Source organism: Scyliorhinus torazame, chromosome 14 (assembly GCF_047496885.1).
Source record: "Scyliorhinus torazame isolate Kashiwa2021f chromosome 14, sScyTor2.1, whole genome shotgun sequence".
Lineage (NCBI taxonomy): Eukaryota > Metazoa > Chordata > Chondrichthyes > Carcharhiniformes > Scyliorhinidae > Scyliorhinus > Scyliorhinus torazame.
In genome coordinates, this window is record NC_092720.1 from 163,616,187 (window position 1) to 163,639,320 (window position 23,134).

The following is a 23,134-nucleotide window of genomic DNA, read 5'->3' on the forward strand; positions in this document are numbered from 1 at the left end:
TGAATGTGAGACAGATGTGTGTGTGAATGTGAGACAGAGATGTGTGTGCGAATGTGAGACAGATGTGTGTGCGAATGTGAGACAGATGTGTGTGTGAATGTGAGACAGATGTGTGTGTGAATGTGAGACAGAGACTTGTGTGTGAATGTGAGACAGAGACGTGTGTGCGAATGTGAGACAGATGTGTGTGTGAATGTGAGGCAGAGACGTGTGTGTGAATGTGAGACAGAGACGTGTGTGTGAATGTGAGACAGAGACGTGTGTGTGAATGTGAGGCAGAGACGTGTGTGCGAATGTGAGACAGATGTGTGTGTGAATGTGAGACAGAGACGTGTGTGCGAATGTGAGACAGATGTGTGTGTGAATGTGAGACAGAGACGTGTGTGTGAATGTGAGACAGAGACGTGTGTGTAAATTTGAGACAGAGACGTGTGTGCGAATGTGAGACAGACGTGTGTGTGAATGTGAGACAGATACGTGTGTGCGAATGTGAGACAGATGTGTGTGTGAATGTGAGACAGAGACGTGTGTGTGAATACGAGACAGAGACGTGTGTGTGAATGCGAGACAGAGACGTGTGTGTGAATGTGAGACAGAGACGTGTGTGAATGTGAGACAGAGACGTGTGTGCGAATGTGAGTCAGATGTGTGTGTGAATGTGAGACAGAGACGTGTGTGCGAATGTGAGACAGATGTGTGTGTGAATGTGAGACAGAGACGTGTGTGTGAATGTGAGACAGAGACGTGTGTGCGAATGTGAGACAGATGTGTGTGTGAATGTGAGACAGAGACGTGTGTGCGAATGTGAGACATGTGTGTGTGAATGTGAGGCAGAGACGTGTGTGTGAATGTGAGACAGAGACCTGTGTGTGAATGTGAGACTGAGACGTGTGTGTGAATGTGAGACAGAGACGTGTGTGTGAATGTGAGACAGAGGTGTGTGTGAATGTGAGACAGAGACGTGTGTGTGAATGTGAGACAGAGACGTGTGTGTGAATGTGAGACAGAGACGTGTGTGTGAATGTGAGACAGAGGCGTGTGTGTGAATGTGAGGCAGAGACGTGTGTGTGAATGTGAGGCAGATGTGTGTGTGAATGCGAGACAGACGTGTGTGTGAATGTGAGACAGAGACGTGTGTGTGAATGTGAGACAGACACGTGTGTGTGAATGCGAGACAGAGACGTGTGTGTGAATGTGAGACAGATGTGTGTGTGAATGTGAGACAGAGACGTGTGTGCGAATGTGAGACAGACGTGTGTGTGAATCTGAGACAGAGACCTGTGTGTGAATGTGAGACAGACATTTGTGCGAATGTGGGACAGAGACCTGTGTGTGAATGTGAGACAGAGACCTGTGTGTGAATGCGAGACAGAGACCTGTGTGTGTGAATGTGAGACAGAGACGTGTGTGTGAATGTGAGACAGAGACCTGTGTGTGAATGCGAGAGAGAGACCTGTGTGTGTGAATGTGAGACAGACATTTGTGCGAATGTGAGACAGAGACGTGTGTGTGAATGTGAGACAGACATTTGTGCGAATGTGAGACAGAGACGTGTGTGTGAATGTGAGACAGAGACCTGTGTGTGAATGTGAAAGAGACGTGTGTGTGAATGTGAGACAGATGTGTGTGTGAATGTGAGACAGAGATGTGTGTGTGAATGTGATACAGACGTGTGTGTGAATGTGAGACAGAGACCTGTGTATGAATGCGAAACAGAGACCTGTGTGTGTGTGAATGTGAGACAGACATTTGTGCGAATGTGAGACAGAGGCGTGTGTGTGAATGTGAAACAGAGACCTGTGTGTGAATGTGAGACAGAGACGTGTGTGTGAATGTGAGACAGAGACGTGTGTGTGAATGTGAGACAGAGACCTGTGTGTGAATGCGAGACAGAGACCTGTGTGTGTGAATGTGAGACAGACATTTGTGCGAATGTGAGACAGAGGCGTGTGTGTGAATGTGAAACAGAGACCTGTGTGTGAATGTGAGACAGAGACGTGTGTGTGAATGTGAGACAGAGACGTGTGTGTGAATGCGAGACAGAGACGTGTGTGTGAATGTGAGGCAGAGACGTGTGTGTGAATGTGAGGCAGAGACCTGTGTGTGAATGTGAGACAGACATTTGTGCGAATGTGAGACAGAGACCTGTGTGTGAATGTGAGACAGAGACCTGTGTGTGAATGCGAGACAGAGACCTGTGTGTGTGAATGTGAGACAGACATTTGTGCGAATGTGAGACAGAGACGTGTGTGTGAATGTGAAACAGAGACCTGTGTGTGAATGTGAGACAGAGACGTGTGTGCGAATGTGAGACAGAGACGTGTGTGCGAATGTGAGACAGACGTGTGTGCGAATGTGAGACAGAGACGTGTGTGCGAATGTGAGACAGAGACGTGTGTGTGACTGTGAGACAGACATTTGTGCGAATGTGAGACAGAGACGTGTGTGTGAATGTGAAACAGAGACCTGTGTGTGAATGTGAGACAGAGACGTGTGTGCGAATGTGAGACAGAGACGTGTGTGCGAATGTGAGACAGACGTGTGTGCGAATGTGAGACAGAGACGTGTGTGCGAATGTGAGACAGAGACGTGTGTGTGAATGTGAGACAGATGTGTGTGTGAATGTGAGGCAGAGACGTGTGTGCGAATGTGAGACAGAGACGTGTGTGCGAATGTGAGACAGAGACGTGTGTGCGAATGTGAGACAGAGACGTGTGTGCGAATGTGAGACAGAAACGTGTGTGCGAATGTGAGACAGAGACGTGTGTGTGAATGTGAGACAGATGTGTGTGTGAATGTGAGACAGAGACGTGTGTGCGAATGTGAGACAGAGACGTGTGTGCGAATGTGAGACAGAGACGTGTGTGCGAATGTGAGACAGATGTGTGTGTGAATGTGAGACAGAGATGTGTGTGCGAATGTGAGACAGATGTGTGTGTGAATGTGAGACAGATGTGTGTGTGAATGTGAGACAGAGACGTGTTTGTGAATGTGAGACAAAGGGCTGTGTGTGAATGCGAGACAGAGGCGTGTGTGTGAATGTGAGACAGAGACGTGTGTGTGAATGCGAGACAGAGACGTGTGTGTGAATGCGAGACAGAGACGTGTGTGTGTATGCGAGACCGAGACGTGTGTGTGTATGCGAGACAGAGACGTGTGTGTGAGTGCGAGACAGAGGCGTGTGTGTGTATGCGAGACCGAGACGTGTGTGTGTATGCGAGACAGAGACGTGTGTGTGAGTGCGAGACAGAGGCGTGTGTGTGAGTGCGAGACAGAGGCTTGTGTGTGAGCGCGAGACAGAGGCGTGCGTGTGAGCGCGAGACAGAGGCGTGTGTGTGAATGTGAGACAGAGACGCGTGTGTGAATGTGAGACAGACGTGTGTGTGAATGTGAGACAGAGACATGTTTGTGAATGTGAGACAGAGACATGTATGAATGTGAGACAGAGACGTGTGTGTGAATGTGAAACAGAGACCTGTGTGTGAATGCGAGACAGTGGCGTGTGTGCGAATGCGAGGCAAAGGCGTGTATGTGTATACGAGACAGAGATGTGTGTGTGAATGCAAGACAGACGTGTGTGTGAGTGCGAGACAGAGACGTGTGTGTGAGTGCGAGACAGAGACGTCTGTGAGTGCGAGACAGAGACGTGTGTGTGAGTGCGAGACAGGGACGTGTGTGTGAATGCGAGACAGAGACGTGTGTGTGAATGCGAGACAGAAACGTGTGTGTGAATGCGAGACAGAGACCTGTGTGTGAATGCGAGACAGAGACCTGTGTGTGAATGCGAGACAGAGACGTGGGTGTGAATGCGAGACAGAGACGTGGGTGTGAATGCGAGACAGAGACGTGTGTGTGAATGTGAGACAGAGACGTGTGTGTGAATGTGAGACAGAGACGTCTGTGTGTGGATGTGAGACAGACGTGTGTGTGAATGAGACAGAGACGTGTGTGTGAATGCAAGACAGAGATGTGTGTGTGAATGCGAGACAGAGACCTGTGTGCGTGAGAATGTGAGACAGACATGTGTGCGAATGTGAGACAGAGACGTGTGTGTGAATGTGAAACAGAGACCTGTGTGTGAATGTGAAAGAGACGTGTGTGTGAATGTGAGACAGACGTGTGTGTGAATGTGAGACAGAGACGTGTGTGTGAATGAGACAGAGACGTGGTGTGAATGTGAGACAGAGACGTGTGTGAATGTGAGACAGAGATGTGTGTGAATGTGAGACAGAGACGTGTGTGGATGTGAGACAGACGTGTGTGAATGTGAGACAGAGACATGTGTGAATGTGAGACTGAGACGTCTGTGAATGTGAGACAGAGACCTGTGTGAATGTGAGACAGAGACCTGTGTGAATGTGACAGAGACGTGTGTGAATGTGAGACAGAGACGTGTGTGTGAATGTGACAGAGACATGTGTGAATGAGACAGACATGTGTGACTGTGAGCAGACGTGTGTGTGTGAATGTGAGACAGACGTGTGAATGTGAGACAGACACGCAAGTGTGAGTGAGAGACCCGTGTGTGAATGTGAGACAGAGGCATGTGTGTGTGAATGAGAGACAGAGATGTGTGTGTGTTAATTTCTGACAGAGATGTGTGTGCGTTTGTGTGTGAGGGAGAGGGAAATGTGTTTGTCGAATATTAGAATTAGCTTTCCAGCATCACTCCTCCTATTAAAATTAGAAAAGGGAAGGATAGAGTGGCTGGTACTGCTATCTCACTGCACCAATGACCCGGCTTCAATTCCAGTCATGGGTGGCTTTTTATGTGGAGTTTGCATGTTCTCCCTGTGTCTGCGTGGGTTTCCTCCCGATGTTCAAGTTTCTTCCCAAAGTCCAAAGATGTGAACGTTGGATGGATTGGCCATGCTAAATTGTCCTTTAGCGTCCAAAGGTTAGGTGGGTTATGGGGTTCCAGGAATACGACGATAGGGAGTGAGCTAGTATAGACTTGATGGGCTGAATGGCCACCTTCTGCACTCTGGGGATTCTATGAATTCTATGAAACTTATGTATATTTAATCAGAGAACTTTTTAATTATTACCAGATTAATATATAAATGATATAGCTAGAAAGGACTTCTGTGTTCGCACCTATTTGTTAGGAAAAAAGGTGGCAGACAGAATGATTGGGGTTCTCTAATACTCTTGGGTCACTAGGGGTCTTCAGCTCCAAATGTTTGGGAAAGTCTGGTGTAGCTGAATGAAGGGTTCTGGTTTATCCTGGGAAATTAGATACACTGCACTCACTCAGACTGCACATCCCAAATTCAGCTCTCAGACACAGCACTAGACAAAACATTCAAATCCAAGTCCAGGCTTCTGGGAAAGGCCTTGGCCTTCAGGTAAAATCTTTAAAGACATTAAAAGACATTTGAATAGGGGGCGGCACTGTGACTAGCACTGCTGCCTCACGGCACTGAGGATCTGGTTCGATCCCGCCCCCGGGTCACTTTTCATGTGGAGCTTACATGTTCTCCCCGTGACTGCGTGGGTCCCACCCCACAACCCCAAAGATGTGTAGGTAGGTGGATTAGCATGTTAAATTGCCCCTTAATTAGAAAAAAAAATAATTGTGTCTCCACATCTGGCAGCTGAATTCTGGATTCACAATCCAGAGATTGAGAGTTCAAATCCACCCACGGAAAGTTACACACATAGAATGACAGAGCAGAAACAGGCCATTCGGCCCGATTGCTCCATGCTGGTGTTGGTGCTTCACACGAGTCTCCTCTCACCCCTCTTCATCTGATCCTATCAGCATATCCTTCTGTTCCTTTCTCTCATGAGTTTATCTAGTTTTCCCTTAAAAGACATCGATGATATTCACCACAGAACTCCATGTTGCGAACCTAAATTTGATACATTTTGAAATGTGTGGCACAGAAGCAAATTAAATATATGAAAACTTTCAGGTTGTCCAAAAAAAACAAATATTGTTCTTCAGGGAAGGGAACCTGCTTCAACTGCCTGGTCTGGTCTATATGTGACTCCAGTCCCACACAACATGGTTGACTCTGATCTGCCCTCTGAAGTGGTCCAGCAAACAATCACGACAAAGTCCAATAATAAGAGGAAAATCAGACATCTGGACAATACTGGCTTTGTGTCAGAAGAAGATTAAGGTGATCTCAGCCCAGTGAAATCTGTAAAGTCTCCCTTACCAAAGTTTGAGGACAAGGATCCAAATGAGGAGAGCTGCCCTGCAGACTGGTCAAGTAGCAGTGATACTCACTGAATGGTATTAATCTGGAAACATCCCAGACTCCTCCATAACCATCCCTGGGAATGTCCCATCCCACTGGTAGGTGAGGAAGGCTCAATATTGACTCCACAGAGTCTCATGGCCTCAGGTCAAACAAGTTCAAGGAAAACTACCACTCCCCGCCCAACTGAAGAATGAATACTTCATCATGTTTTTTTAAAAAGTATTTTTATGAAGGTTTTGCAGAATTTTTCATAATAAAACAGTAGAGGGAGTGGATGCCACTGCATATGCGGCAGACATGCTGCAGAAGCTGGTGGGGGATGATTTCTTCCCGTGTCCTTTGGAGCTGGACAGGGCACGCCGAGTGCAGGCGAGGCAGCCGTGAGGGGGGGGGGCCTGGACGATGGTGGTCAGGTTCCATAGGTTCGTGGACAAGGAGTGGGTCCTACAGTGGGCCAAGAACACGAAGAGCTGCTTATGGAACAACAGTGTCCTGCGCATCTCTCAGGATCTGAGCCAGGAGGTGGCCAGAAGGAGGGCAGCCTACAGTCAAATTAAAGAGATCCTGTTAAAAAGGTCAGGTTTGGGCTACTTTTTCCGGCGTGGCTTTGGGCCACATACCGGGAACAGCAACACTATTTTGACCACCCGGAGGAAGCGATGGACTTCGCTAAGGGGCATGGACTGGTGCCGAACTGAGGACCCATGGACTCAAGTTGGAGTGTTTCAAGGGATGTTTACATTTGTTTGTGGATTGCCCTTCGTGTTAGCGATGTCGTTCGGCATGTTCTTTCACTTAAAATTTGGGGTGTTCTTGTGTTTGTTTTTGCCTGTTTGAAAGTTTTAAAGTTAAAGCCAAAGTCATCGTTAAAGGTGCTGGGGATTCTTTTTGCTATTTTTCTGGTAATGCTGAGAGGGGGTGGGTGGTAGCGCTCACCTCATTACACAGTTTGAATTGCACTATTGTGGGGGCGAGCTTTGTTCTTGAGACGTCAAGAGGGCACGTGTGTTTGCGCACTTACGGGCTCTGAAGGCGGATGTAATGTTGCTGCAGGAGACACATTTGAAAGTGGCGGAACAGATTAGATTACGGAAGGGCTGGATTAGCCGGGGCTTGGCGCTAAAACCAGAGAGGTTGTGATCATGATTAACAAACGGATTCAATTTGAGGCAGATAGCACAGTTGCGGATGGGGGGTGACAGATTTCTCATGGTCCGGGATAAGCTTGAGGGGGTGAGGATGGTCCTAGTGAATGTTTACGCTCCAAACTGGGATGATGTAGATTTCATCAAAAGGCTGCTGGGGAAAATTCCTGACTTGGATTCGCACAAGCTGATTATGGGTGGGGACTTTAATACAGTCCTTGATCCCGACCTGGATCGGTCGTGCTCCAAAACGGGCAGGGTCCCGGCAATGGCACGAGAACTGAGGGGGTTCATGGAACAAATGGGGGGGGTGGTCCCCTGGAGAATCAGTCGGCCGACGGGAAACGAGTTCTCGTTCTCGTTCTATTCACAAGTTCACAAGGCTTATTCTCGTATTGACTTCTTTATTATGAGTAGGGACTTTTTGGAGGGGGTGAGGGACACAGAATACTCGGCGATCACGATTTTGCTCCACATTGGGTCGACCTGCAGGTCTGCAAAGAAAGTTACCAGTGCCCACAATGGAGGTTAGAGGTGGGATTGTTGGCAGATGAGGGTGTGTGAGAAAGTGGGGAAATGCATGCAGAACTACCTGCAGGTCAACGATATAGGGGAAGTCTCAGCAGCGGTGCTCTGGGAGGCGCTGAAGGCGGTGGTGAGAGGGGAACTGATCACAATCCGAGCCCATAGGGACAGAACGGACAGGGCAGATTTGGACAGACTGGTTAAGGAGATGATACGGGGACTTCTGGGTGCGGCGATGACCAGCTAAGTCGCACGTTTCGGCAGCTCCCGGTGGAACGGACTTTTGGGCTCTTAATAAGAGCCCCAACGGCAATTTTAACGGCTAAAAGTACTGTGCGGTAAACCAGAAGGGAATCCCCCCTGGATACGGATGGAAAAAGGAGAGGAAAGTGGCCGGATTGCGGTGGATCCTCTAGAGCAGCGGCAAGGAAGGCAAGCAAAAACCAAGATGGCGTCGGAAGGTGGCAGTTTAATATGGGGCCTTGAACAACACGGGTTTTTGAAAAGCTGCGTGGAAGAGCTTAAAAAGGAGATGAAGAAGGAGCTGTTGGCCCCGATATTACAGGCGATTGAAGGGCTAAAAGATGCGCAAAAGACCCAGGAGCGGGAGTAATATGGGGGGTGAAGAGGGGGGAAAAGGGGGGAGAGATGATTTTTATGTTGTTAATCCTGCGACCCGGTAACTTTTCTCTCTTCCACAGGTTGTGGGGGAGGGAGGAAGGGAGGTGGAGGAGCTGGGGGCGTTGGCCATTGGGGGCGGGACCAAAAGGGAAGCGCGGGCTTTGTTCCCGCGTTATGATAATTATGGCGGGAATAGGGAAGCAGGAAGGAGGGGGCGAGCCGAGGTCACAGGGGGAAGCCAAGGTCGGCCAGAGTTAGCTGACTTCTGGGAGCAACATGGGGGGTGTAACTACGCTAGTGGGGGATCTAGCAGGGGGGGGTGGGAGGGGGGATTTACTGGGTTGCTGCTGCTGGGGAGAAGGGGGAGCTGGTATGGGGTGGGGTGGGCGGGGCGGGAGGGCACCGCCTGGGGGGGACACAGCTGCGTGGGAACCGGGTGAGGAGCTGGATAAAAGGGGATGGCTAATCGACAAGGGGGGGGGGGGGGGGGGGGGGGGGGGGGGGGGGTAAAGAGCCCCCCAACCCGGCTGATCACGTGGAATGTGAGAGGGCTGAACGGGCCGATAAAGAGGGCACGGGTACTCGCACACCTTAAGAAACTTAAGGCAGATGTGGTTATGTTACAGGAGACGCATTTGAAACTGATAGACCAGGTTAGACTACGCAAAGGATGGGTGGGGCAGGTGTTTCATTCGGGGCTAGATGCGAAAAACAGGGGGGTGGCTATACTAGTGGGGAAGCGGGTAATGTTTGAGGCAAAGACCATAGTGGCGGATAGTGGGGGCAGATACGTTATGGTGAGTGGCAAATTACAGGGGGAGGCGGTGGTCTTAGTGAACGTATATGCCCCGAACTGGGATGATGCCAACTTTATGAGGCGCATGTTAGGACGTATCCCGGACCTAGAGGTGGGGAAGTTGGTAATGGGTGGAGATTTTAACACGGTGCTGGAACCAGGGCTGGACAGATCGAGGTCCAGGACTGGAAGGAGGCCGGCAGTAGCCAAGGTGCTTAAAGACTTTATGGAGCAGATGGGAGGAGTAGACCCGTGGAGATTTAGCAGACCTAGGAGTAAGGAGTTTTTGTTTTTCTCCTATGTCCACAAAGTTTATTCGCGAATAGACTTTTTTGTTTTGGGAAGGGCGTTGATCCCGAATGTGAGGGGGACGGAATATACGGCTATAGCTATTTCGGATCACGCTCCACACTGGGTGGACTTGGAGATAGGGGAGGAAAAAGAACGGCGTCCACCCTGGAGAATGGACATGGGACTAATGGCGGATGAGGGGGTGTGTCTAAGGGTGAGGGGGTGTATTGAAAAGTACTTGGAACTCAATGATAATGGGGAGGTCCAGGTGGGAGTGGTCTGGGAGGCGCTGAAGGCAGTGGTTAGAGGGGAGCTGATATCAATCAGGGTACATAAAGGAAAGCAGGAGAGTAGGGAACGGGAGCGGTTGCTGCAAGAACTTCTGAAGGTGATCAGGCAATATGCGGAGGCACCGGAGGAGGGACTGTACAGGGAAAGGCAAAGGCTACACGTAGAATTTGATTTGCTGACAATGGGTACTGCAGAGGCACAGTGGAGGAAGGCACAGGGTGTACAGTACGAATATGGGGAGAAGGCGAGCAGGTTGCTGGCCCACCAATTGAGGAAAAGGGGAGCAGCGAGGGAAATAGAGGGAGTGAGGGATGAGGAGGGAGAGATGGAGCGGGGAGCGGAGAGAGTGAATGGAGTGTTCAAGGCATTCTATGAAAGATTATATGAAGCTCAGCCCCCGGATGGGAAGGAGAGAATGATGTGTTTTCTGGACCAGCTGGAATTTCCTAAGGTGGAGGAGCAGGAGAGGGTGGGACTGGGAGCACAGATCGAAATGGAGGAAGTAGTGAAAGGAATTAGGAGCATGCAGGCGGGGAAGGCCCCGGGACCGGATGGATTCCCAGTTGAATTTTACAGGAAATATGTGGACTTGCTCGCCCCGCTACTGATGAGAACCTTTAATGAGGCGAGGGAAAGGGGACAGCTGCCCCCGACTATGTCAGAGGCAACGATATCGCTTCTCCTAAAGAAGGAAAAAGACCCGCTGCAATGCGGGTCCTATAGGCCCATTTCTCTTTTAAATGTGGATGCTAAGATTCTGGCCAAGGTAATGGCGACGAGGATAGAGGACTGTGTCCCGGGGGTGGTTCATGAGGACCAAACTGGGTTTGTGAAGGGGAGACAGCTGAACACGAACATACGGAGGTTGCTAGGGGTAATGATGATTCCCCCACCAGAGGGGGAAGCGGAGATAGTGGTGGCGATGGATGCCGAGAAAGCATTTGATAGAGTGGAGTGGGATTATTTGTGGGAAGTGTTGAGGAGATTTGGCTTTGGAGACGAGTATATTAGATGGGTACAGCTGCTGTATAGGGCCCCGATGGCGAGCGTGGTCACGAATGGACGGGGGTCTGCGTATTTTCAGCTCCATAGAGGGACGAGGCAGGGATGTCCTCTGTCCCCATTATTGTTTGCACTGGCGATTGAGCCCCTGGCAATAGCATTGAGGGGTTCCAGGAAGTGGAGAGGAGTACTCAGGGGAGGAGAAGAACACCGGGTATCTCTGTATGCGGACGATTTGTTGTATGTGGCGGACCCGGCGGAGGGGATGCCAGAGATAATGCGGATACTTGGGGAGTTTGGAGAATTCTCAGGATATAAACTGAACATGGGGAAAAGTGAGTTGTTTGTGGTGCATCCAGGGGAGCAGAGCAGAGAAATAGAGGACTTACCGCTGAGGAAGGTAACAAGGGACTTTCGCTACTTGGGGATCCAGATAGCCAAGAATTGGGGTACATTGCATAGGTTAAATTTAACGCGGTTGGTGGAACAGATGGAGGAGGACTTCAAGAGATGGGACATGGTATCCCTGTCACTTGCAGGGAGGGTGCAGGCGGTTAAAATGGTGGTCCTCCCGAGATTCCTCTTTGTGTTTCAGTGCCTCCCGGTGGTGATCACGAAGGCTTTTTTCAAAAGGATTGAGAAGAGTTTTGTGTGGGCCGGGAAGACCCCGAGAGTGAGGAAGGGATTTTTGCAGCGTAGTAGGGATAGGGGGGGGCTGGCAATATCTCAATGGTATGTAAGTGGATGGGAGAAGAGGAGGGAGCGGCGTGGAAGAGATTGGAGAGGGCGTCCTGCAGGGGGACTAGCCTACAAGCTATGGTGACGGCACCGTTGCCGTTCTCACCGAAGAAATACACCACAAGCCCGGTGGTGGTGGCTACTCTGAAAATTTGGGGGCAGTGGAGACGGCATAGGGGAAAGAGGGGAGCCTCGCTGTGGTCCCCGATAAGAAATAACCATAGGTTTGCTCCGGGGAGAATGGATGGGGGATTTGGAACATGGCAAAGAGCAGGAGTAACACAATTGAGAGATCTGTTTGTAGATGAGACGTTTGCAAGTCTGGGAGCGCTGATCGAAAAATATGGGTTGCCCCAAGGGAATGCATTCCGGTATATGCAACTGAGGGCTTTTGCGAGTCAACGGGTGAGGGAATTCCCGCAGCTCCCGACGCAGGAGGTGCAGGACAGAGTGATCTCAAAGACATGGGTGGGGGACGGTAAGGTATCAGACATATATAGGGAAATGAGGGACGAGGGGGAGATTATGGTAGATGAGCTGAAAGGGAAATGGGAAGAAGAGCTGGGGGAGGAGATTGAGGAGGGGCTGTGGGCTGATGCCCTAAGTAGGGTAAACTCATCGTCCTCGTGTGCCAGGCTAAGCCTGATACAATTTAAGGTGTTACACAGGGCGCATATGACTGGAGCACGGCTCAGTAAATTTTTTGGAGTAGAGGATTGGTGTGCGAGTGCTCGAGAAGCCCAGCGAATCACACCCACATGTTCTGGTCATGTCCGGCACTACAGGGGTTTTGGGTGGGGGTGACAAAGGTGCTTTCGAAGGTGGTGGGGGTCCAGGTCGAACCAAGCTGGGGGTTGGCTATATTTGGGGTTGCAGAAGAGCCGGAAGTGCAGGAGGCGAAAGAGGCTGATGTTTTGGCCTTTGCGTCCCTAGTAGCCTGGCGCAGGATACTGTTGATGTGGAAGGAAGCCAAGCCCCCGGGTGTGGAGACCTGGATAAATGACATGGCAGGGTTTATAAAGCTAGAGCGGATTAAGTTCGTCCTAAGGGGATCAGCTCAAGGGTTCACCAGGCGGTGGCAACCGTTCGTCGAATACCTCACAGAAAGATAGAGGGAATGGAAAAGAAGAAGACAGCAGCAGCAACCCGGGGGGGGGGGGGGAGGAACCAGAAGGACTCTCAGGGATGTTAGTGTATAAGTATAATATGTATAGGTTGTTGTTATAGGTAATTGTATACTGGACTGCTGAATTGTATTTTTGGAGAGTATTTATTTGGGACAAGGCAGTTGCCATTTAGTTTTGTTTTTTAATTTTGATGTTGTTTATATATTATTTATTTCTTGTTTAAAAAACTGGCCATTGCTATCTATATTGTTATATTACTGTGTAAAAGATACACAATGTACTGTTATGGTTGGCCAAAAATTTTGAATAAAATATATTTTTTTTAAAAAGGAGACGATACGGACGGACAGGGAATATGCGGAGTCCCCGAGGGCAGAGCTACTTAGGGAACGACGGAGACTGCAGGCGGAGCTGGGGGCGCTATCCACAGGGAAGGCCGTAGAGCAGCTCAGAAAGGAAAGGGGCGCGGTATATGAATATGGGGAGAAAGCCAGCAGAATGCTTGCACAGCAACTTAGGAAGAGGGAGGCAGCCAGGGAAATAGGGACAGTAGTGGACGGGGCAAGGAACCGGGTTGGAGACCCGGCAGGATTGAACAGGGTATTCAGGGGCTTTTACAGCAAGCTGTATGTCTCGGAACCCCCCACGAGGCCGATGGGGATGAGGCGCTTCTTAGATGGGCTGACCTTTCCAAAGGTGGGCAGGGAGTTGGTAGAGGGGCTGGGGGCCCCGATCAGGGCTGAAGAAGTAATGGGGGGCCTGAAGGTCACGCAGTCGGGTAAAGACCCGGGGCCGGACGGGTATCTAGTGGAGTTCCACAAAAGGTTCTCGGGGCTAGTGGGGCCGGTGCTGGTTAGGGTGTTTAACGAGACAAGGGACAATAGGGTGTTACCCCGACGATGCCGCAAGCCACCATCTCGCTGATATTTAAACGGGATAAAGATCCGGAAGCCTGTGTGTCCTATAGGCCAATCTCCTTGATTAATGTTGACGCTAAACTGCTGGCCAAGATCCTGGCATCCAGAATCGAAGATTGTGTACCGGATGTGATTGTGGAGGACCAAACGGGGTTTGTAAAGGGCAGGCAGCTGGTCGCCAACCTAAGAAGGCTGCTCAATGTGATTATGATGCCCCCGGAGGGCAGAGAGGTGGAGGTAGCGGAGGCAATGGATGCCGAAAAGGCTTTTGACTGGGTGGAGTGGGACTATCTATGGGAGGTGCTAGGACGGTTTGGGTTTGGGGAAGGCTTTGTGGACTGGGTTAGACTGCTATATCAGGCCCCGGAGGCTAGTGTAAGGATGAACAGGACAACATCTGAGTATTTTCAACTAAACCATAGTAATTGTGTGGATAGCACAATTGCTTCACAGCTCCAGGGTCCTAGGTTCGATTCCGGCTTGAGTCACTGTCTGTGCGGAGTCTGCACATCCTCCCCGTGTGTGCGTGGGTTTCCTCCGGGTGCTCAGGTTTCCTTCCACAGTCTAAAGATGTGCAGGTTAGGTGGATTGGCCATGATAAATTGCCCTTAGTGTCCAAAATTGCCCTTAGTGTTGTGTGGGGTTACTGGGTTATGGGGATAGGGTGGAGTGTTGACCTTGGGTAGTGTGCTCTTTCCAAGAGCCGGTGCAGACTCGACGGGCCGAATGGCCTCCTTCTGCACTGTAAATTCTATGATAATCTATGATAAAACCGTGGGACGAGACAAGGGTGCCCCCTCTCTCCATTGCTGTTTGTGTTGGCCATAGAACCACTGGCAATTGCTCTGAGAGCGGCAAGAGAATGGAAGGGAATGGTCAGGGGGTGGGTAGAACACAAGGTCTCGCTCTACGCGGATGACCTGCTTTTGTACGTGTCGGATCCAGTGGTAGGGATGGACGGGATTATGGAAATCCTAGGGGAATTTGGCCGGTTTTCGGGGTACAAGTTGAACATGGCAAAGTGCGAGATGTTTGTGGTGCAGGCGAGGGGTCGGGAGAATAGGCTGAGGGAGCTACCGTTTAGGCTGGTTGGGGAAAGTTTTAGGTATTTTGGGATACAGGTGGCGCGGGACTGGGGCAGGATGCATAAATTGAACTTGTCTAGGCTGGTGGAGCAAATTCCGAAGGTGGGATGCGCTCCCACTGTCACTAGCGGGGAGAGTACAGACGGTGAAAATGACGTTACTCCCAAGATTCCTGTTTATTTTTCAGTGTCTCCCTATTTTCATTCCGCGGTCCTTTTTTAAAAGGATCAATAAAATCATCCTGGGATTTGTTTGGGCAGGGAAGTCCCCGCGGGTAGAGGGGGATGCTGGAACAGAACCGTAGCGAGGGGGGACTGGCGTTACCAAACCTCAGCAACTACTACTGGGCGGCTAACATAGCCATGATAAGGAAATGGATGGTGGGTACGCGTTCGGTTTGGGAGCGTGTGGAGGCTGCTTCGTGCAGGGGCACCAGCTTGGCAGCCCTGGTCACGGCTCCTCTGCCGCTCCCGCCGGCCAGGTACTACCCCAGCTCTATAGTGGTGGCGGCTCTGCGGATTTGGGACCAATGGAGGAAGCGCAGGGGGGGAAGTGGGAACGTCGGTCTGGTCCCCAATATGCGACAACCACCGATTTGTCCCGGGGAAGATGGACGGCGGGTTTCGAGTGTGGCGGAGGTGGGAAGGATGGGCGACTTGTTCCTGGAAGGGAGCTTCGCGAGCATGACGGCGCTGGAGGAGAAGTTCGGGCTGGCAAGGGTAAATGACTTTCGATACTTGCAGGTGCGGGATTTCGTACGTAGACAGGTCCCGTCCTTTCCACGCCTTCCACCAAGGGGGATCCAGGGCAGGGTAGTTTCCAGGGGAGAGGTAGGACAGGGGAGAGTCTCGGATATTTATAAGGAGCTTATGGGAGCGGAGGACACAGGGACCGAGGAACTGAAACTCAAGTGGGAGGAGGAGCTTGGTGGGGAGTTGGAGAGAGGCGTATGGGCAGACGCTCTGAGGAGGGTAAATGCAACCGCAACATGTGCCAGGCTCGGCCTGATTCAGTTCAAGGTAGTTCACCGGGCCCACATGACAGTGGCCCGGATGAGTAAATTCTTTGGGCTGGAGGACAAGTGTGCTAGATGTGCGGGAGGACCAGCGAACCATGTCCACATGTTCTGTGCGTGCCCAAAACTCAAGGGGTACTGGCAGGGATTTGCGGACGTCATGTCCCAGGTACTGAAAACAAGGGTGGCGATGAGTCCAGAGGTGTCGATTTTTGGGGTGTCGGAGGACCCGGGAGTCCAGGAGGGGATAGAGGCCGACGTTGTGTGGCCTTTGCTTCCCTGGTAGCCCGGCGACGAATACTGTTGGCCTGGAGGGACTCAAAGCCCCCAAAGACCGAAGTATGGCTGTCGGACATGGCAAGCTTTCTCGGCTTGGAAAAGATCAAGTTCGCCTTACGAGGATCACTATCGGGGTTCGCCCGGAGGTGGCAACCATTCATCAACTTCTTTGCGGGGAACTAATCGGGGGGGGAATGGGGTAGGATAGTGTAGAGTAGGGGGGAAGAATAGGCGGGTCTATGTGCGAGAGAGGAACTGTTATTTTCACTATGTTTTTATAATTGATATTTACACACTAATGTATATTGTTACTGTTTACAATGCCAAAAATACCTCAATAAAATTGTTTAAATAAAATGTAAACCTACTTATGACAATAATAAAGATTGTTGTTATATCCCATCGTCGTTGCACACGTGTCGCCTTGTCATCATCCGCGAGTGCCAATGTCATCATGCACGCGCATCCCATTTGTTAGCCTCTAGCTGCTGTTGAGTAAAGAGTCAAGAGATCTACTCCTTTTCCCAAACACTTTTATTTTTCTTTGAACACACTCAGCACTAAACTCTACCATCACATGTCCAAAGGCCACCTGCAGCCTCTTTACATATCAATGCCAATGATTGGATCAATGAGACATCTAATTGGAATGTTTCTCAATCCATTCCTTAACAGTCTCCCCTTCCTTGGAGAAAAAATAATAATTTGGTGAAAACAAAATTTCAAGAAACTCAAAAACACTCGCAATTTCCCCTCCTTTTTTTTTTTAAAGGAAAAATAAATAAACTGTCACAGAAACAGGCAACCTTCATTAACAATATCCAAAAGTTTCTGTGAACTAGCCCCTCTTTTTGTTAAACAGTCAGACAATTGCTCGCTACTGTCGACCCACTTAATTTTTGCTATCTCCCCTCTGTCCAACATCTGCTTCAAACTTGTGATATCTATCCTTTTCCCATTGACACTTTTTGTAGAGTGCACATTTTTGCACAGGGATTTATTGTCAATGTGACACTCAATGGGTATGTTACCCAAATCCCCTAATCCCAAAATGCCTGTCAATATCTGAGATATATAAAAGGCCATATCCACCGCCTCTACAAGACTTAAAGCCTCAGCAGCCAAAGTGCTTTTGACCACTCTCCTTATTTTCTTTGTCTCCCACACAAGAAAGCAACAATTACCATTGTGCCCCAAAAGGAAAATTATAAAAACCTCCTGCGCTTGAAACCCCATCACATTAATTTTCTTGGACGCATCACTATAAACTATGAGTTTCAAGTGCCTAAGATCACCTAAAACCGGGAACCTCAAAACACACTCCTGCATTTTTAGTTTGACCAATGCTTTATTTGCCCTCATTATGTCTTCCACTTTAGGATCATTCATTTTTGTACTCAACTCTAAGACATCAAAACTAACCAGTCTAATCTGTCTACCTAACCAATTCAGTTGCCCAATTAAACTTCGCAGTTGCTCTTTTTCCATCTTTGAAACCACTAAGTCTTTTTGTGAAACCCGACTACGACTAATTGCTATTGGGCTGATGCTCTCCAAATAAGATTGTTGACATAAAGTTGCCTCTAACTTAAGTCTGTCCGATTTCCAGTCCAATGTATTTAAATGCACCGGATTCCCTACTTCCAACCGTGAATTCTTTCCTCAACCCAGAGATTACAACAGCTTCGAAATCACCAGTCTCACCCCACAAAAAATCATCAACATGCATCATAAAGATACCAGAAAGATTTCCCTTATGGTGCCAGTAAAACATTGCTGGATCTGATTACTACTGGCAACAGCCTAACTTTAACAAAACTGACCTTACCGAAAAATACCAGACTCTAGATGCATCATTTAATCCAGATACACATTTGTTCAACTTCCAGAGTACCCCTTCAGTGTTAGCTGCCTCTTTAGGAAGACGGAGAAAAATGTCTCTCTGAGGCTGATGCCCCTGCAAAAAGGCAGCTTTTATATCTATAGATTTTCATTCCCATGCCTTTGTGACTGATAGAGCCAAGAAGACCTTTGAAATAACCTTTCCTGCCGTAGGTGAATCCACCCTTAAATCCTGATCTTCTAAGTTTTCTTCAAACCCCCTTTCAGAAAATAATGGTGGAAAGTCATATCCGACCATCTTTATCCTTGGCTCAGCCATATTTTCTTTTTTCCTTCTCATTCACTCCTTGGTTGATGCAAATTTTTTTTTCCTGGAAAATTATCTTTCAAGCCTTTACATTTACATAGCAACCATCCCCTGCTACCAACTGTTAGCCTCTAGCTGCTGTTGAGTAAAGAGTCAAGAGATTTACTCCTTTTCCCAAACACCTTTATTTTTCTTTCAACACTCAGCACTAAACTTTATCACCACATCACATGCTCCAATGGCCACCTGTAGCCTCTTTGCATATCAGTGCCAATTATTGGATCAATGGGACATATAATTGGAATGTTTCTTAACCCATTCCTTAACACCATTGTTGTCATGAACACATGTCCCATCATCATCGTGAGTGCGTGTCTCATCGTCGTCGCACGCAGGTCCCTTCATTGTCATAAGCACGTGTCCCATTGTCATCGCGCACATGTCCCGTTGTTATCCTATGCGTCCCATTGTCATCGCCATGTGTCCCGTTGTCATCGCACAGGTTATCACGTACTTGTCCCATTATCATCATGCACCTGTCCTATTGTCATTGTCAAGTTTCCCATTGTTATCGTGTGTCTCAGTACCTTCACACATGTCCCACTGTCACTGTGCATGTGTCCCATTTTTATCATGTATGTGTCCCCTCGTTATCGAGTCTATGACCTATTGTCAACGCGCTGTGTCCTATTGTTATCAAGTGCGTGTCCCATTGTCATCATGCTGTCTCCGGTTGTGATTGCGCTGTCATGTTATCGCCATGTGTCCAATTCTCATGTGCGTGTCCCATTGTCATTGTGCATGTGTTGGGTTATCGCATGCATGTCCCATTGTCATCGTGCACATGTTCCGTTGTTATTGCACAAATGTCCAGTTGTTATTGCCTGCATGTCCCGTTGCTGTCGCCTGTGTGTCACTGTGCACGTGGCCCATTGTCATTGTGTACATGTCCTGTTGTCATCACACGTGTGCAGTTATCGCATACATGTCCCACTGTTATTGCACATTTGCCACAATATTTTACAGTTGGCAGGTTGAGTGATTGGCCAGGCGGCCTTTATGGTTTAGCTACAACCTCAATCCAAGGTGGGATGAAATATCAGGGCTCAAATAAAACATTTTAAGCTGTCTGTGGACTGAAGTTTGTATGTGAATGTGCTGCATGGACACTCTCGGCAGCGTTTCGCCATTGGGATTGATGCTTCACAGGTCAGCAGCTCCCTGATTCAGCTCCGCAGGAACTGTCCCCCTGAGCAAACCCATTAGAAACACCAACACACACCGTCCCTTTTCTGAGTGCCCGCCCTCCGCAGCATCACCCAGCCTTTCTCAGTCAGTGTTTCACACTGTTTCCTGGACAGTGATAGAGTGCTCTGGGGTCAAACACGGCCAAAAGCAAGTTTTGAACCCGCTTCCGGACGAGAGTGCGGGCACGAGGGGGAAAGTTCAAATCACCCAAAAGTCAGGAAATATCCAGATCCCAAAACACCATCCCACAGATCCCAGAACTGACCATTCACTGTCCACAGGATAGTAACCAACTCCGAACACACACAATTCAACAATCGGAAATCAGTGAGAATCCTCACTCTGCCCCTCCCACATAATCACACCTCACATTCAGCAATGACCCATCAACAAAACTCAAGATAGTTGACCATCCGCATGAACCTCACCCACCATCTCCTGACTTGGTTTGGAGTCCCTACAGGAAGTGAAGCAGCTGTGGTAGAGGAAGAGGAGAGAATGGGCAGAGTGGGTGGGCTCTCTGATTGACGTCTCTCACAGACAATCCAAATATTTCTGCAGGAACAGGAGTTTCCTGAAGTTTGGGAAACTGACCGGGAAACGGAGGCGACTTTGAGCAGCAGCTCAGGTGGGGATTTAAACTTGTCATTGTCCCATCTGAATAAAACCTCACTTATTGCAGCTGCTGACTCAGTTCCCCTGGTTTGACAGAGATTTCTAGTGTGGGAACAGCATTCTTCATCCTCGGAGGCTTTCAAACTAACATCAGTGTGGGATGTGTAGCCTTGGGTGTGCTTTTACATTTTTTAAATACATTTAGAGAACCCAGTTTTTTTTTTCCAATTAAGGGGCAATTTAGCGTGGCCAATTCATCTACTCTGCTCATCTTTTGGTTGTGGGGGTGAGACCCACACAGACACGGGGCGAATGTGCAACTCCACATGGACAGTGACCCCAGGCCGGCATCAAACATGCGTCCTCAGTGGCGTGATGCACAAGTGCTAACCACTGTGTCACCGTGCCGCACCACCTCAGAAGTGTATGACAGCAGTTCAGAAGAGGAAGATTCACAGTATCCAAGGTAGCGATGGCTTGGGATCAGCAGGACAGAGTGAAAGTTGGAGCCAGTGGTGGGAAAGTGTTTCTGTTATTTGGGTGAAAACTGAAGTAGTGACTGAGACGCGACGATTGACTCCCGGTTGACCAACTGTGTGGAAATAAGGAACACGCAAACCGTGGGATCCATGAGGATGTGTGAGTGTCAGAGGAAGTATAAGCAGACTCATGGTGGTGAAATCTAGTGCAGCTCTGCCTCTGGAGGGGCAAAAGGAAGTAGTAGAGGCAGTGAGAGGAGGAACAGTAAGGGCAGAGCCATTGACAGACAAAGGTGAGAAGGAGGCTGTGAGAGTGGGGAACATGCTGCCTGACCTGCTGAGTATTTTCAGCTATTTTTGTTTTGATTCCAGTTTGTAAAGCACAGAAACAGACCATTCGGCTCATCTGCTTTCGACAGGTGTTTATGCTCCACATAAACTTCATCCTACCCTTTCAGCAGATCCTTCTATTCTATTCCCACTCATCTACTTACCTGGCTTCCCATTAAATACGTCAAAACTATTTGTCTCAACCATTCCTGTGGGGATAAGTTCCATATTCTAATCATTCTCTTGGGAAAGACGCTTCTCTGGAAGTCCTCATTGGATTTATTATTGACCACCTTATATTTCCAGACCCTAGTTTTGGACTCCCCCACACAAGTGGGAACATCATCTCTCCGTTTATCCCCGAATTCTTAATTTTATATTTAATAATTTTAAAGATTTCAATGATATCCTCCTCAGCATTCTGTTTTCTGGAGAAAAATAAGTGTCAGCCTGTTCACTCTTTCCTGATGGTTACAATGGGCAGGATTCTCCCCTATGTAGAAGCCAGGTATTTCTGATACAACTAGTATAGGTAAAAGATAGCTGTTTAAGCCCCATTTTTAAATACCCATTTTAAAATGAGGATTTCAGCACTCATAACCTCAGGTCATCTCTGGACATGCAGAGACACAAAACAATATGAAACAGCATAATTCCATCATAGATTAAAACAGCAAGTTACAAAACAATTTGACACTATGCTTGTGCTACTGTCAGGGACAAGTGCTGAATTCCATGGCAACGAGGTGGCAGGAGTCCAGTGCAGTTTGTAGAGCATTGAATCAAATATATATTTGATTCCAGCTTTCTCGATATGAAGTCTCCATTGTTACATTAGCCAAGCTAGCTTAAAACCAGTTTATTGCTGGTAAAGATTAGCAGAATATCACATTCCATAACATGCAGACATGAAACAATTAAAAGCTAATGTTGCACATTGAAGATGGACGGCTTGCCATCAAATCAAATGTGTTTGAGTCTAGCCCAAACCAATTAGGATTATATTGGGGTGTGATTAGATGACTTAAGACAGATATGAAAGTGTATAACTGAAAGGTTTCCCCCCGCCATTTTAGTCTGTTGGTCTGTTAGTCTGTCTGTCTGTCAGCCTGTTTAGTCAGTCTGTCTTTGTAGTGATGTAGTGTTTTTGACTTTGAGTTTGAGTTTAGCTGAAGATTAGCTCTCTCTCTCTCTTTTCATGTTTCATTTCCAGACTTTGACCTTTTAAAAGTTACTTTCGAGCTGTCTGCCTAAGCAAAAAGATAATGTCTTTGATTCTCTGAAAGCTTCAAATTGTCTACGAATTGCTTTTTAAATGACTTTCAAATTGTAATCAATAGAAGACAAATAAAACAATTATTTTTGGCACCTGAGAAGTTTTAACTTAAATTTCTGCTGAGTCCCAGTAATCGCAAAGTGCTACTGGTAACCGAATAGTAGAAATAATATAAATTCCTTCAACTTTACAGAGTCAAATAATAGTAGGAATCTAACAACTTGGCGTAGTCCAAAAATATTACAGATTCTTTCAACTTGTCCTAGCTCGGCAGGATAAGATCCTTCAACTAAGATTCCTTCATCCTAACCAGCGGGGCGGGAAGTCCCGGCGGGATGGAGTGGCGTGAACCACTCCGGTGTTGTGCTGCCCCCTTTGGAGGCCAAGCCCTCATCTTTAAGGGCTAGGCCCGCGCCGGAGTGGTTGCCGTCCCGCCGGCTAGCGTGGAAGGCCTTTGGCGCCACGGCAGCCGGGGCCGAATGGCCTCCTTCTGCACTGTATGTTCTATGTTCTTTTTCAACTTTTCCACTGGCTTGTGGGTACCAGGGATTCGATGTGACGTGATTGAAATCATACTGGCAATGATGCATCTGGCATGTGTCACAACAACTGACCATCCTGTCAATATCCTGGTTTATACCTGGCCAGGAAACAGAGTCATGAGCTCTCCGTTTACATTTTTCAATCCCGAGATGTCCTTCAGTTATCTCTTTAGTACATCCTTGTGAAGAGATTGAGGTATAACTATAGTGTTCAAACAATACCACTCCGTTAATGATACTGAGTTCAGGTCTTATATTGTAGAACTCCATGGGCAGCACGGTGGTGCAGTGGGTTAGCCCTGCTGCCTCACTGCGCCGAGGTCCCAGGTTCGATCCCGCCTCTGGGTCACTGTCCATGTGGAGTTTGCACATTCTCCCCTTGTTTGCATGGGTTTCGCCCCCACAACCAAAGATGTGCAGGGTAGGTGGATTGGCCATGCTAAATTGCCCC

The 23,134-nt window shown here is 48.6% G+C and overlaps 1 protein-coding gene across 1 annotated transcript in view; it reads right to left on the reverse strand.

The window, feature by feature from the left end:
- Positions 1–16,523, reverse strand: part of LOC140389069 (uncharacterized) — a 58,111-nt gene extending 41,588 nt beyond the window's left edge. The window contains exon 1 of the mRNA XM_072473229.1: positions 16,413–16,523. The gene's annotated coding sequence lies outside the window, so the exon portion shown is untranslated. The remainder of the gene's footprint in view (positions 1–16,412) is intronic.
- Between the last annotated feature and the right edge of the window lie 6,611 nt (positions 16,524–23,134).